The 13,006-nt window shown below is 43.3% G+C and overlaps 1 protein-coding gene across 1 annotated transcript in view; it reads right to left on the bottom strand.

Moving 5' to 3' along the window:
* clmpb (CXADR like membrane protein b) overlaps positions 1 to 11,326 on the bottom strand; it is a 185,055-nt gene extending 173,729 nt beyond the window's left edge. The window contains exon 1 of the mRNA XM_079271488.1: positions 11,223 to 11,326. The gene's annotated coding sequence lies outside the window, so the exon portion shown is untranslated. The remainder of the gene's footprint in view (positions 1 to 11,222) is intronic.
* Positions 11,327 to 13,006: the final 1,680 nt, after the last annotated feature.

The raw sequence follows: 13,006 nt of genomic DNA, 5'->3' as shown, positions 1-13,006 counted from the left end.
CTTCCCTTGAAGCAGGCGATGAATCATGGACAGGTTCTGCACTTACTTCAGATTAACTGCAGAACACAGCCTTATTTTTTTCCAGGTCCCTTAAGGGACTCAGTCAAGGTGAACGGCAAGACATGATGAAACCTGAAGCAATCTGACCCCCAGCAGGTGGAAATGTAAACGCTGTCTTCCATCTCATCAACGTCAACACGCGGTTTGTCATTTAACGAGCCTGTTGTTATGTGATCTGCCGGATTGAAAGAACATTTTGTGACATGCTCGGGCTTTCTAACTTCACCTTTTTTGAAAGATACCTGAAAAGCAGCAGTACACAATTGTTCACCTTGGGAGGTAGGAAGCATAGCTCTGCTCTGATGAGCTGTCTAAGTTCAACTGGCTTGTAGCCTGAGGCTGACGTAACCGGTAAATATAGCGTCACTGCAGGTGTAGAGGTAAGAGATGACCGGTTCAATAAAGGAATGACATGTCGACCTCCGTTTACATTTTTATCAGATTTGTCTGTAAAATGTATAGCTACACAGATCTTCCATTTGTCACTGCTTTCTACTAAACTTGAATCTTCCAAAAAAACCGAAAACGTTTTAGGAACTTTAAAAGTTCGGCCTTCAGAACGAAGACACCCCGACATTACATTCCTGACAGCAACATTTTATGTTGTGCTTTACAGTTTCACCACACAACCATGTACCTTGTGTACTCATATTGAAGGTGTCGTGAGTTTTTTTCCATAACAAATGTCTCAAGGCGGCGGTAATTGGCAGGTGGTGAATGTGGATGAAAACGTCCTGTTCAAATGGATGCTTTTCCATCCTGTGCTCAGATACTGTATCACGAGACATGGTCTGAACCACAGGATTCTCTGGTTAGTCACGCGGATGGATGGGCAGAGGCGGAGGATGGACTTTAAAACGGTGCGAAGGTGGTGAAAGGTGCCGGCAGTCAAAACCATCTCAAAGCGGTGATCCAAAAATAAGCCTGTGGACTGGCCTTGTCCTTTGCTCATTCTTGCTTCAATCTCACAACCCGGCTATCGATTCTGTTGTTCCTAATGAGTTCTTTTTGGCCATGTGGGATTTCTTTCTGGCAATCTACCATTTGCTGTATTTTCTTGATGAGAGCGCAGTGCTGTTTATCCCCCTCCTTTATTCATGAGTCTTCTTTTAAAGCTTCCACACTAACTTCCCCAGTGAGGTTATTTGCTCATTAGCAAATATAAAATGAATTATCTGGCAGGCAGGAGTTTGTGTTGAGGGGAAGAAGAAAAAAAATCGTCTCACTGTCTAGCACATTCAAATTAACATGACTGTTACTTGCTACCATCCTGGTCCTAGATTGTGCTTAATATTGTTTTGCCGACAGATTAGGAAACCGACACACAAAAATACCACTCACAAAACCTCCACACATTACTAATATAACTCGTGTTCAGGACCATGTTACCTTCACAATCTGTGATAACACAAAACACATCAAAGCATTTTTCGTGTGTGCTTTGATGTACTTCACATTCATTCAATGTTCTGTCAAAAAAATCCAATAAAAAAAACAATAATATAGAAGTCAATCTGTAGCCGTTATTATTCGCTCATTCTTCTGTGCCATCGAGTTCCTTTTGTCACGGGAGTTCACAGATAGGACCCAAACGCAAGACCACAGGAGACAGAAGTGAATCTTAACAGGTTTTATTTAGACTGTGCGTGCAGGTGTGGAGCCCGTGGTCCGACACCCGAGCGGCAGATCGACGGTGTGACGCCCGTGGCTCGACACCGGAGGGCTGGTGGGTTGACGGCGTGAAGTCCCGTGGCTCGATACCAGAGAGTAGCCAGATAGACGGTGTGAGGCCCGTGGCTCGACACCGGAGGGCTGGCAGCTTGACGGCGAGTGTTGTCCGTTTACCACACGGCGGGCAGAGCGGCGGAGTGTAATCCGTAGACCACAAGGAGGGCAGAGCGGCAGAGTGTAATCCACAAACACAAGGAGGGCAGAGGATGCCACGGGGTTTCAGCGGGTGAAAGACGGTACGACCTGACAACCCCAGATTGCAGGACCAGAGCTTATATAGTGACAGGAGACTCATTAGTGGGCCCTGAGTCTGGTGTGTCAGGCAGCAGGAGGTGATCGGCTGGAGTGTCCTCAGCTGTACACAATCAAGGGTGCGGCCATGGGAGGTGTCTGGAGGCAGAGGACAAACAGAGCACATGGCACACAACAACAAACAGGGGAATGACAGCACACATGAGGAGAGGAGATCAGGGGAAACACATACCGGGTCAGACAGGGATCCTGGATCCTGACACCTTTACAGTCCAGGAACTATTAAAAACACATCAGTGAGCAACATACTCACGCTATCATTCCAAAGCTGAGGTCGGGACCCCCTCACGGATCACAGGGTGATAAAAGAAAGGAAATACCCAAAAGTATCTTTATTTTCTGTTTATTCTCCGCTACTGAAGACTTCTTTTGAATCAAACAATCTGTTCGGGAACCGCTGCACTAGAGCACAGCCTTGTATTAATCCACAGCTGAAAAGTGTCTCCAACAAATGCAGTCTCTCTCCTCTTATTAATATTTACCTAAAACTATAGTGGCAAGATGTTTAAAGTACTGTAGTGAACCGTTATTACATATAAATACATGTTCAATGTACAGTTATACTGATATTAATCACCCCGTTATTAAGGTGTTTTGTAATTTCTTATCATATTGATGTCTCCCAGAAAGCCATGTATATTTACTGTCATCACTTCTTCATGAGTCAGGCATGTGCAGTATATGCACCTTACACATACTACAGACACAATCGATTAATAATTTAGGAATGTATCCTCTAGCGCCATTGGTAAATCCCCAGGACATTGCACATTAAGTGCTCCTCACTTAGGGTGCATCAATTCACGAAGGATTTGGTAAATGTCGGGAAGAAACCCGCCATGGCATCAGTTCTCCCCCTGGTAGAGAGATATTAAACCGACTTCTTCGGCACCAGCAACCCATCCGGTTGTGGTTTTGGCTTTGATTGCTTGATTTGTCTGGTTTCTCCTGGCAACAAGGGGAATCTCTTGGATTACCTGCACACTTTCGCCACTCTGTTACGCTTCATGGCAGTTGCCAAGGGTTACAGCAGTGGTCAGGGATCCAATTTTCACGGTTTGCGCAGAGTGTAGGTCAGGAAAGCCACATTTCGGAGTCCATCCATCCATAGGCTACATGCATATTCTGCAGGTGCATCCTATGGGTTTATTTTTATCCACCTGTCCATGCCATTTCTCCTCTCCTCCATCTCTGCAAATTCCTTTTTTTTTCTCTTCTATATACTATTTCGGTGTGCAGACTATCTCGACTCCCTTGACTCGCCGCCTCTGAAATGTCGCACCATGTGACATCTTCTGTGCCTCTAGTTTGTGTCAGCATGGCAGAGGACACAAGTCAATGAACAAGGCCTGACCACTGAACTGTAAAGTCTGTGGGAACTCCTGTGGGGACAGCGCTGGAGCGGCATGAGCAAGAGCACAGCAGGGATGAGTCATCAGCCAGGACGGCTGGCTGTACCGGATATTTTGACAGCTTAAGGTGATCGGCATCACCTTTCTTCAACAGACACACACAATAGGAGAGGTGGTTGACATGAGGATTCAGGCAGTCATTTCCCCACAATTATTCATAATAAGTCAATTCTATTGTAGGTCTATGCTAAGAATTTTGTTCAAACACACATCCGGATTCAAAATTAAACACTTAATTGTGATTCAAATTGCAAGACAATAAAAAAAGAAGGCGTTTACAACACAGCTCATGTTTGGGATTGATTTTAGAAAGATTTAAAAGATTAAGATTTGTTTGTTAATTAGTGTGATATTGCAGACTAGTAGCAGTTCTGTTACACCCTTGAGCTTAGCTTGCTTTGATTTGTTTTTTGGTATGTTTGCTGCTCTGCTGCTATTTTTTTAAACAATGTAATCATCTTTTTATTATTTGCTTATTTGACACGCTGTTCAGTTCCAGTCTGCAAATAGTGTTCAAGTCAAGTTGAAATCAGTTGAAGTCATTAAAAGCTATTTCATTTGGAAAAAATAAATAATACAAACTGTACTTTTTTTGCTCAGATAGTGAACAGTCGTTTGCGAGAAGAAACAGTGAAAATGTTCTCGTCAAGGAAAAAACGATTTAGTCCTATTTGACATTGGCTGTCTTATTCTCTCGGCGAGCTATCTAAGTGATCTGACAACTGGACCCTGCAGACAGTGTCTGGATGTTTTCCTCGCTCTCTGCTGATGGAGCCAAATGAATACAACAAGCTACACTCCACTGTCAGCTGCCACCCACCACAATCGGGCTTGCTGCTAATGATGCATGTGTGGGACTACTGTATAGGAACCAAGGCCAGTGTGTCGGTGTTTTATCGTGTAGGTGACACAAGGCTGGGAATCAACATGCAGCATTTTATACATTAAGGTTGATCAAGTAAAGTGACTTAAAACAATAAAATATTCTTCCACTGCTATTGCATTTAACAGCCATTTAGAGCTGCTCTAAGATGTCTGTCAAGTTTACTCCTAAATACAACACATATGAAACTTAAATGTGGAAATACAGATGCATCTGATTATTGGAAGGAAACAAGTGCACGCATGCGTGTGAATGTCAACTTGACATTACCCTTAAAGCTTGTCATCAACCTTGTTTCTGTTCTTTGATCCACATTGGCTGAGAACAATTTAAACCCACTCTGTGGCTATTTATGAACAGATGCGCAACACACACCCACACAGACAAGGACGCATGAACACCCACATTCTCAAATGTCAGAGGGGAAATGAGCTCCTTAAGAGAATATGCACCACAGAGAAGCCAACTTTAATTCATTTTGTGCCTGCCAGTGACAAGGAGAGGAGAGGGAACATGGTCACTTCGGTCTCCATGGATATCTTCAGTGCCTTTGAAGGGGGCGATCCTGAGTTAACGTTGGTATACTTAATGATTTTCAGTAGCAGTAAAAATAGGATTCATGTTACTATGAGTTATACAGTTCGTGTATACTTACCGTCGACACAATGATAATAATGTTACAATATCAGAAATCCCAGGATGATATTAGCTCTGACAACCAATTCACTCTCGTAACACGAGTCAGGCGACATTGCGCCTCTAACTGGGAAGCTTTGGTGTGGCCCGAGAGCATTAGACCTCGGCTGAACCACCCCCCCCCCCCCCCCTGTAAGGCATGGGGTCTGACTAACAAGTCTCTGTAGCCCTTATTATGCTTGTATTAGCTGGACACAGTGCCATATCCGCAGGGTCTGATGTGTAGGATGATAAACGGCTTCAAGACACTTCCAACTCAACATCTAAACACACAGACACACAATTAAACACTGACTGCTCCAAGAAAACAGGGGGATGCATACATTATGTGTGGTGAGAAGAGATATGGGAGGTGAAACGACCAAAGAGGCTTTTTCCTCTTGTCCATCATTGTGTTGTGGACTGATTACTGTCCCGGGATTTGTGGCTTGCCACCCCAGACATAACCATGAAAACCAGGTGGGATTTTTCAAGAGGAATGAAAAAGACCAGCAGTTAATACGCAGAATAAAAACTGCTTATTGATGGTGGAGGTAAAGAGAGGAAGTAGGTTAACCTTACACACTCTTTTACGATAAAATCGACACAAAAACTAATCAAATTAAGAATGAATCTGGCATCACATGAAGGCCTGTTTATGAGACAAGGAATGAATTAAAGTGTACAGGTAAGTCTTCAAACTGTTCTATTATTCAGTTACATAACAGGAATGTTCACGTTCAGTGCTTTAAACTGTATCTCCCCGAGGCTGCAAAAGAATGTTTGGCTCATTAATCAAAGTCAACGCATCCTTGGAAGTAAACTTGAGGTCGATGTGAAGGAACCAGGCAAGACAAATTAGGCTTGCAATCTATAATGAGACAAGAGCGTATCAACTACAACACAACTTTGTGATATATTATGTGAAAGTCTGAGTTCTAGGATCATTATAAACATTAGATCATTTGTCAGGCATTAGTACCGGCTGGCTGTAATGGTTTGCAAATGGGAAATTTAGAATGTTGTTGTATACAGATGTGTTTATGTTATGGGCTATGCATCCACAAGGGATCTAAATTTGCTCATGAAGAGTGGGTGTATGTTTTGATAGATATCCTATCATTTAAAAGTACTGTATCAATTAGTGTCTTGATAATTTAGCTTTTTATTGGTTTAAAATTAGCTTGTAAACTGGCAACTGTTACTGAAACAATCCGGTCAAACGTCATCTCTCAAAGTCAACTCCAGTCTCTCAAGTTGCAAATCGAACTGTAAACGATAAGCAGTGCACATAAAAAAGAAGTGTTGGCCCAGATATCTGCTGGCTTATACAGTACTCTACTGTTATTAAGTGCTTACACGCACAAGGTGGGGATTGCACCGATGTCCCCTTCCGAATACAAAGAGTACTGCCATTGGTTCTTTCTACGCGTGTATAAAATAACATTTCCGAGTCAAAAAACCCGGTAATAGTACTCAACACTGCAGAATGCTCTTTCCAAAAAAAATTAAAGTGTCAAAGTCCTTGTTAAAAATGTGTTGGAAAATGACCCATAATTTAAAAACAAGTATGTATAGTTTAAGGTGCTATGGATTACTTCATTTGAATCCCTTCATCCCTGTTGAAAAAGTTTCACCATTTTTACGGGATGGAAAAAAATGTTGGTAAAGACTAACGTCAGCACCTCACACACCCACTGGAAATGTTTTCCTACTAATCCAACCTTCAGTGGCAGAAAGTTATGACTGGCCCTAGCACAGCACTTTTTATGGGTACTCCCCAGGGGGCGTTGAACTGGAAAGAAAACTGAATAATTCAGGGGACCCAGAGCTGGGCCCTGAGAAGTGTAAAGGATTATTGATATTTTACCGTTTCAGGGTCGTGAGTAAGCGGTTGTCAGAAGGTCCAGGATTTCTGGCAGGACTCCTGACCCTCCCTGAACCTCGGATGTGTGTAAAAATTCACACAAAGTTGACATATTACAGACAATGCCTTTAGTTTCATTGGCCAGCCACACAGTTGAAAATTAAATGAGCAAGTCATGGGAGTACACTCGGCACATTGACATGACTTAAGGCCTATAGGCTACCCATGCATCCGCAGGAGGGACAGCACGACAGAGCTATAGACATACAACAACAAGATTACTTTATTGGGTAAAGGCAAATCCGATGAACAGAAACGGTGTATCATCTGGTCGAAATACAAGATGCAAAGACCCAGCAAAAGGGTTCAAAACGTAATAAAACCAAGTGCAAGTGATGTCAAACCATACAAAAACACACATTCAACAATTCAAACACAGACCTTCTCAGCCCACAGAGCAGATGCACGGTCTGCATTGTCTAGATCTCTGCCAGCTGTTCCAAACAGAGCTGCAGTTGCACAATTTGCCTCAGGCCACAAAATCAGCAAACATCACTGCACCATGTGCACTTATCCATGCTGAACACAAAAACATCCACACACCCGGGACAGATCTCATACCTAGGACAAAAAACAAAACACTGACAAGATATTTTGTGAAGAATTTAACCACTTAATTAAAACTAGCTAGTCTGGATCTGCCACCTCTATAGGTCTAACTTCTACTTACTAACTCCATTGTTAAAGTAGTTGTCACATACATACAGTGATTGCAACAAACAGGGATGGGACTCAAATGCCATTGAAGCAGTTCGACGAGATCAGTTTAGTGACTTAATGAATTGATATCCTTACTGGAAGTAGTAGCAGGCAGGCAGGTAGAGTTCCAGGAGCAGAGCAACAGAAGCTCAAAAGCAAAAAAAAAAAAAAACACACACAGGAAGAAAGCAGCATACCAGCTTCGATGACTTGCAAGGTAATAAATGTATATATAATATAGATAATCATAGGGGGCTATCTGAACTGAGCAGTGTAAATGAGCTGCTTCGGTGTTAAAGTTGTATTGCCCGATAAGGTCTGACAGAACAGTGTGGCCGAGGCCTCCGCTGTTAAATTGGCATCCCTGTTGTGTTGAGCAGGAACTGGCAGACTGGCAGAGCAGGAAGTATTGGGAGCTGAAAAAGGCAGTGTTGATTTGATAAATACTTTTTGCAGTGCTGTTGATGCTCTGCTAGGCAACGCTGACCCCCCGGTGTGATGGCATATGTTAATAAAGAGCGCTGCAGGGCGTCCTCTGCATCCTAATCTGCTGGTGTCAAAATTAATTTTGAGTGTGTGTGTGCGTGCGTGCGTGCGTGCGTGTATTTCCTCATCTCTATGCTGCGGCATACTTGACAATTGTATCAGCGCTGAGTTGTGTGTGTGTGTTGTGTGCACATACATTCAGATGCACCCATTCTTGTTTATGCACGTGTGCACAGGGTAGTGACAGGCACAGCACCTCATCTGCATATCAATTTTCCTCCTTTGACTCCACCGCTTATTGGGTGATGGTGGTGATAATTACCTGTTGTGCAGTGAGTAGGGCACAGGCTCCCACTGGGCTTCTCTTTGTCAGCCTGGGTCACTGAGTCTGTACACAGTACAGTGGAGTACCTTGCGCTGGGGACTGGTGAGACATGACAGACACAGCACGAGCCCCAGCATTCCTTTACCGACACCAGACAATCCCTGGTAGCGTGCGAGGGCCATCATGCAGGAAACGACACGGGGGAAAATGTGTCTTAACATCTGCGTTGTTTTCAGCAGCGACTTGACAATTTGTGCTCAAAAGTAAGATGTCTTCCAGAGCACAATGGTTGCGTCAAGAAAAAGGTTAAAGAGCTTAAAAAGGGTGATGAGACAGTGTCACACAAAGGCAGCTTTTAAAGGTTTGCGCGCGGCACGATGGAAAATATCGTCTGTTTATATTTGACAGAACTCACTGAAGTGACGGCTGTTAGATGACACCATGAAGATTACAGCTGACAGTTTGTGATGTCAGGCGTCAGTGTGATCATCCTCAGACATGAATGCATCGTGTTTCTTTCAGTCTTTTACACTCACAATGTCCTCTTCAGACAGTAACAAATATCAGCGCTGGTGGCAAAGTTCGAGCAATAATGGCTTCTGTGCGTCTGTCATCAAAACAGGTGCAGGTATCGCAATTTTCAGATTTTTCTTTGTGTGAATTATCACACAAAAAAGAGCTCAAACTATCTCTGTGTGAGCACCAGTGAGTCATGCTGTCCAACCAGTACACATACGAATGCACCTCGGCCATCATTCCGCATGGCTGAATCCTGAAGACGCCACTGAACTTTAAAAACGTTCCCGCCCGTGCTCCACAGCTGTATGTCCGCTGCCACCGCCGAACCTCTGTATTGTGGTCCGGGGCGTCGCGCGCTGTGAAGTGCCCACAAATGGGAAGGAACAGGTGTCACTTTAAGTATGTGTCCTCTCGCAGAGTCGGGCGGCTCTTTCAATTGACCTTGGAGCTTTTCTGTTAAAACACAGCGCCGGCCGCCATGTTGTTCGGCACCTGCAAATATAGATGGACAATATCTGCCGGTCTACTGGACTCCCTGGCTTTTAATTACGAGCACCAAGGGAGTGTGCTCACTTTTCTTCACGCCCACACACTTCTCAGCCTGTCTGCTTTAGATAATATCGGTTTCACATGTTTCAGTCCACTCGGCTAACGCCACCACCATCAGGCCACGGCTGAGAGGGGCAGATTGCTCCTCCTATGTCATTTTTACTTGAAATGAGGTCAGTGCACCCAGACAGTATTTTCTGTTATCTTTACATAGATGTCTGGCAGCCTAAAATGAGCCAGCATTGGAACTTTCAATTTTCGAGAGTCCTCTTCTGATTTCGAGAGGGCGGCAAATAGATCAGTTTGCTGCACTCTTCATACTGGAAGTATGTCAAGACCAAGGCCGGTATGCATATTTCAGAATGTTCATACAAGCATATCTTAATGCCTCAGTAGATTCTCCTCACTTTGACTTGTATACAGCATGGTTGACTTTTTCACACCATCGATTTGATTGACTTTTTTTTTTCCAATTATACTGATAATTATCTGGCAAACTACTGATGTTACATCTCACATGCTTCCGGCTTCTTTTGACCAGACAGAGCCGTCTGCAGGAAGCTTATACCATGATCGAGCCTAATTGCATGTCATTGCCATACTCGTGATGCTGTTAATTACTGTCATACTCGAATACTTCATAGGTTATCCAGTACTAACATAGAATACACAATGACATCTGTCTTTCAAAGAATCTGCAGCATAATTGTGTTGCCAAATTGTTGGTATTGTTACGTGATATCTGGGGGGTGACCCCTCACGATTTTTTGATTCAATAATAAAAAATTGAAAAATTAATAATTATTAATAATTTTTTTTTTTTTTTTTATTATTTCTATTTGGGTTATTAGAACTATATTCCTTATGTAAACCTTTTCAATTCATCTGGAAATAATTAGTAATAAGCAAATAGGAGGCCTTTTATGTGAAACGCATAAAAGAGTGAGCCGACGGAGCTCCGTATCGATCATTGATGCACAGATCGACAGGGGGTCAGCTGGTGATACATCATCCCTTGCGATGCACCAGAGGGACCCAGACTCCACGTGACGCGTGCCCGGTGGACCTGGGACCTCCCTGTGTGAACCCCGTATTGCCGTGAGAGGCGGCGAGAAGGGGGGGGTTGGGTTTTAATCCGTTCCCTATATGATCTTCACATCTGACCTGGCGGGAGAATGGGGATGAGAGAATTCTCCCCAATCCTCCCTGGTTTTGCCTCGTTGACTGCTGTACCCTAAGATTGATCTTTACCGGGTTATAATATTGTACCGAATATTCTTTAATTATCTGACCACCAGCCTGGTCCAAAGCTGGATTTCTGTCTAATCTGACGTGACCCGCAGCCACTCCTATAGACAGGGTAGTCTGTCGCTCTCACGATTATTTGGTTTTATAAGAGTCCAGTATTTATTCTGTCTCTTTTATTTATTTTGGTTTTTAGATTTTTCTTAATCCTTTCGTAATTGATAAGATCCGGCTTGAGAACCCAAACAGATATAAAGCTCTTTCAAACGCAAGCTGGTCTCTCCCGGAGGACTTCTCTTAGTTTAAAGCGAAAATAATTCGAATAAGGTATTAGGATGTTTGGCGCATGTCAGGAATGCTTATCAGTAGTGTGCCGTGCTGGAGGTCGCTCCAACTTACCTCAGGGGCTGGGGGATGTCCGGTGAGGTGTGACCACCTTTTTTATGGCTTCTCTGGAAATTTGAAGAAATGGAGTCGGGCTAAAAGTACCAATTCGTTTTTATTTATTTGTATTCAAATCAAAGTATAATCTCTTTGTCCAAAATACAGAGAAAAAGTGTTAACTAAAAATATACGAAAAAATCACCTAAGTATTAAAAACCCCTTCAAAGCCGTCTACAGACAGAGTCTAATCCTTCTGAGAAAAGATTTCAGCATTAACCAACCGTACCCTCTGGTTTCCCCCACACTTCTGCCTTGCTGTTACAAACGACTCTTATTTATACCAACACGGGCTGGTTCGCTCGCTTCAGGCGCATTCTTCCCATCTACATCAATCACTTCTTCCAACAGAATCTCCAACATCATTTGATTGATTAAGGCAAAGAACCCGTGCATCAGCGTATTTTTCAGAAAGCCGGGTCTCTCTGTGTGTCGCTAAGAGCTCCCCTGCAGACTTACTGCCGCCACTGTCAAGGGCACGTTATTTATGCTCCCCCTCAGGCTAATCTTTTGATCTGACCGCCACCTAGGTTTTCCTTGAAACCGCTGACTTGGCCCTTATGACTTCGTCCGGGGATTTCCCTTCCTTTCTTCTCTAGACTAATGATTAACGAGGTCTCTTCCTCAAACTCCCCCCAGGCCTCTTATGGCCTTGTGTGTGCAATTTGGCCCCCACCTTCTCATGGCCGCTTCTTTGTGTAATACTGCTGCATCAGCACTTGGCCTTCCCTTGAACTGAGGAGCCCGCCAGAGAGAGGGTGGGGGTGTGTGTGTGTGTGTGTGTGTGTGTGTATGTGTTCATGTGTTCCCTCCGTACCCTTCAGGGCCACGGAAGGTTTCTTGGCAACAGACGCAGGTCTGTCTAACCGGTTCAAACTTAGTGCGACTTGTCATATCTCCTGATAACCAGGGCTAAACTGTTTAGAGGCATCGCGATTTCGCATAATCTCCCCCGTGTTCAACACCCTCTCTTGCGAATCGCGACTTGTCTCTACCTTCGTTCTTGTATCACCCAAAATGTAGTTACCATGATTAATTGAGGTAAAAACCTTTGACAATGTCTATCTCAGTGAATGGAAGATCCCACCCCCCTTTTTTTTTTTTATGGGGGCCAATTCGCAGCTCTCCTCACTCCCTCTCTCGAATCGCCCCTGATACATGAAAAATAGAACATCTTATACGCTCACACAAGTTATGTTAGACCTCTGTGGTATCGTAAAAATGCACAAACGCAGGTATTCCCAGAACAACAAGGGGAATTTGAATCATATTGGAACTCAACACATGAACTGATATTATAGAAATAAAGACAGGCAAATGAAAATGAATCCTATCCGAAAACATAGTTTAAAAGAAGAAAAAATAACGCTAAAACGTAAAACACTCATCAACCCCAAAAACAAACTCTACTTCTTACAGATATCATTACAGTACAGGCTACACAATGTGGATTATATCATATGTTTTTGAACTAGAGTAAGGACCATTAGTCCTCTCTGAAAACCTAGTTTAAAAGAAGAAAAAATAATCAATGCTAAAACAAAAAAATGCACCCACTCATTCCCCCTCCAAGATATACGAGTACACAATACACCCCGTTGAATATATCAGAAAATACAATGACTAAATACTACATGTCTCAGGAACAACACAAATACTCCCCATTTTAAGGACGTATCCTCATCATAGGAAATACCCGAATATCATCATATCAAGGGACATTTATAGATTGCATATTATCA

The sequence above is a fragment of the Melanostigma gelatinosum genome, assembly GCF_949748355.1.
Source record: "Melanostigma gelatinosum genome assembly, chromosome: 7".
Taxonomy (NCBI): Eukaryota; Metazoa; Chordata; class Actinopteri; order Perciformes; family Zoarcidae; genus Melanostigma; species Melanostigma gelatinosum.
The sequence above is the reverse complement of the archived record's forward strand: the minus strand, read 5'-3'. Positions and strand labels throughout refer to the sequence as shown.